The 3,832-nt window shown below is 32.0% G+C and overlaps 1 pseudogene; it reads left to right on the top strand.

The window, feature by feature from the left end:
- The first annotated feature begins 1,356 nt into the window (after window positions 1–1,356).
- Window positions 1,357–2,961, top strand: LOC121752724 (annotated as a pseudogene).
- The last annotated feature ends 871 nt before the right edge of the window (window positions 2,962–3,832 follow it).

Genomic DNA, 3,832 nt, shown 5'->3' with positions numbered 1-3,832 from the left:
TTATTAGGATTATCAAATTTATTATTTAAATAAAAATAAAGTTTAATTTATTCTAACGATAAATTAAAATTAGCTATTAATACATCATAACTATGTCTATGTGCGTGTATGAATATTAGGGATGACAATGTAGTTATAAATATGTATGAATAGTTTGAATATTTCGTAAAATTTAGAGAGTTAGAATAGTACTACATTTTAAACCGATTAACTTGCAATTTGTTAATGCTGGCTCATAATTTGATTAACTGACTTTAGGTGCAACAGTGTTCTGTTCTCTGCACAACTAAAATTACTACAAAAAATATACTCTATCAAATTCTAAAATATGGTTTAAAATTTATTGATGTGTGTTTGTTTCAGTTTAATAAAACTTAAATTAGTTTTTACCATGTCAAGATCAATCACAATCAGAATCTATTCGTATATGTTAAATCATTCAACAATTCAAGATTTATCTTACGTTAGGGATGAGCAAAATACATGGAACCGAACATCCGATTTGAATCATTTAAATTTAGTTCCATTTTCAGTTCGATTCAGTATGCATATATAAAAACCGAAAAAATGAAATACCAAATTTATTTTAAATATTATATATAATAATATATTAAATCTAAAAAACTCTAGTTGTATTGGCTTACTATATTATACCGAATGTTGTGATATTTAGATTTTAAAAAAATCGTTTGGATATGTTATTTGGTTCACACAATATATATTTTGTGTTAATTATAGTAGAAAATAAATTTTTGGATTTTCAATTTTTTTGGCATTTTGGATATATTTATACAATTTCGATTTCCGGGTTCGGATTTTGTAGTTTGGATTTCGATTTTCAAATTTTCTAGATATATTTGTGAAATTTTATGATGTTAGATGATTTAAGTAATTTGATTATATATATGTTTATATATTATAAGTATAAGATTTTTAATAAAAAAAATAGAAAGATTAATTATTACTATTATTAGCTTTTAATCTGATTAAGCCAATAGACTAGTTTGAAATCCTGCACGGTTGAGATTGAGTTTTTAAAAAATTAAACTAATCTGATTACTTATTAATCTGGACTGGTTCAGAATAAAGTGATCCTGCTCCTATTTTGCAATGAATGAAATTTCTGGTAGGAATTGAAGATGCTGAGTTTCCTTAAAACCAATGTTGGATTCTTGTCGAATAAGAATATCAATATGTACATATTCTACAATTATGGATATTTGTAGGAATAAGCACATTCAATATTGTGGATATTGGCGAATTTAAGTACTACTAGTTTGTAAAAACAGAGTATTTTGATAAGTACTATTCACAGTTGCAGAAGATGCTATTCCCATCCAGCAACTAATTAGCTCGATGTCTGTATATATAAATTAAATCGATTGAAAATCGATTGTTAAGTGTTAACTAAAAACAAAGCATGATAGCATCAGCAATAGCATTATGCCACATTCCCAGTTTCTCAAGGCACAACAAGTCTTGGCGCCAGCAGCCAGCATGGAAACGTTGTGACATCGAAAACGGGAGGTCGGGTGGTACGGTGGAGGGATGATGGGTACCATGGAGTGGTTATCGATCCATCAAGCTTGCCGTCTTGTGCAGATGTTTTTGCATCGCAGCTCCAATCTTCGCTAGCCTTGTGGAGATCTGAGGTTGTAGTTTCTCTTATTAGTCACCAGCGTTATGTTATGTTATGTTATGTTGTTTTCATGTGCGATAAGGGAAAAAGGGAATATGGCTAAAGCTGTTTCAAGACCAAGCTGAGCTTGTTCCCGTCGCGATTAAGGCATCTATTTCTCTATCTTTCTCCCCTTGGTATCCCTAGAGATTATTAATTTGCATGAATAATGGTGAAGGTGGCCTTCGCGTACCATGATGCCGAAAATGGCTATGTTATGCGGACATACTGGATTCCGGACGAGCCCTGTTCCCTGCCGTGTGGCCCATCGCACCAAATAGGCATCGCGGCCTTTGTTCTCAACCTCAACAACCAGGTGTTAACTAATGAACTAAAAACTTCAAAAATATTTTCAGTTTTTTTTTAATTAAAATTGATTAGGGGTGATAATTGTACAAAATTGGGTCTAAAATGATCAGGTTATTGTAGTGAAAGAAAAATGGTCTTGTAGCTGCTCTGGAGTCTGGAAATTGCCAACTGGATTCATTGACAAGGTATGTCAATATTCTTTACTCTTTAGGAATGCTAAAATTTGGTTAGGCAACATGGACAAAAATTAACCTAGTTAGATCATATTTATTGTACAGTCTGAAGAATTGTTTTCAGGAGCAGTGAGAGAGGTTAAAGAAGAAACCGGGGCGCGTAAGGATTCTCGTCGATTTTCCCGGGCATAATAGATCAACACAATAGACTAATATGGATTGATTTTCCATTACAGATTGATACAGAATTCCTGGAGCTGGTAGCTTTCAGGTGAGTCTTCCATCACAATTACTATATATACTCCTACTAAAAAGTTGTACATGTCTATTCTTAATTTGTACTAGTACTATATTTTCTGAAATTTTAATTTATAGTGATTGAGATGCAGGCATGTACACAGAGTTGCGCTTGAGAAATCAGACTTGCTGCATGCTTAAGCCATTATCCTTGGAAATCCAAATTGATGAAAATGAAATTGAGGATGCTAAGGTAGATAGATCTATAAAAATATACAGCAATGAGTAATTATTTGAGAGCATGCTCATTTTGGTTGTGTAAATGAACAGTGGATAAGTGTGGATGAACTGCTAAGCCAGCAATTTTACAAAGAAGATGAGATGCTAAAAAGGGTGATGGAAATTTGTATGGCGACCAACGACAAAAACTACAGTGGATTCGAAGCACATCGTGCTGTATCAAAATTTGATGGGAAGATGTCCTATTTGTATTATAAGGATATCACCAATTAGCCGGGTATTTTGTTCACAAATAATATACTACTAATATTGGTTGTTTCATAAGTTTCATTTATGAATAATTTTACTAAGTATAATGAAGTGTGACAACCAACCAATTATAAAAAGATGTTTATCGAGCCAACCATTTCGATTTTCTGGTCAAATTTTATCGGGCTAGAGCTCAAAAAATTGGGTTAAAAATTTTCATGTCCTCTTCCTTTTCTCTAATCTATTCAGCGTCGGAATCGTGTCCGGTCAATGCAGTTTGACCATGCCGTACAAGTGATAAACTTTTTAAATATCAACAAATTAAATACTCTTCCGTCCCATAAAATTTGTCACTTATTTTCATTTTCGTTCGTCCCTAAAAATATGTCACTTTTCATTTTTACCATTTTTTATAGTGGACCCTACATTCCACTAACTCATTAGAGTCTACATGCCACTAGTTTTTTCAACTAACTTTCTATTTATTTTTTAAAACTCGTGTCGAATCAAATGGTAACAAATTATAAGGGACACGGGTAGGCAGTAGTATAATCAATTTATGTTTGATTAGATGAATAAGCGAGAACATAATAACACGGAAAATGCATGGGCAATAATATGTATCTAAAATAATGCTAGATTATAAAATCAACTATAGTTTAATATGGGAAGTCAATGAACTAGTCTCAAATTTCTAAAATAACAATTGACATATGTCACATATCATATCGCGCATGGAACATTCGTAAGTAATTCATTATAATTTATTTCACATTTATCAGTTTGGAACAGGCTCATGCTTGTTGACGCAAGCATGGTTTTTCATAAAATTCGGTCTAAGAAGAGGAATATTCCATTCTGTTAGGTTTTTATTTATTCATCCCAGAATTATTCTCTCATTTAATAATTGTAGGAAAATTACTTTATCTAATAGCTCATCCGTCCT

This window comes from Salvia splendens, chromosome 10 (genome assembly GCF_004379255.2).
Source record: "Salvia splendens isolate huo1 chromosome 10, SspV2, whole genome shotgun sequence".
Taxonomy (NCBI): domain Eukaryota; kingdom Viridiplantae; phylum Streptophyta; class Magnoliopsida; order Lamiales; family Lamiaceae; genus Salvia; species Salvia splendens.
Note: the sequence above shows the minus strand (reverse complement) of the source record. Positions and strands in the feature narration are given on the sequence as shown.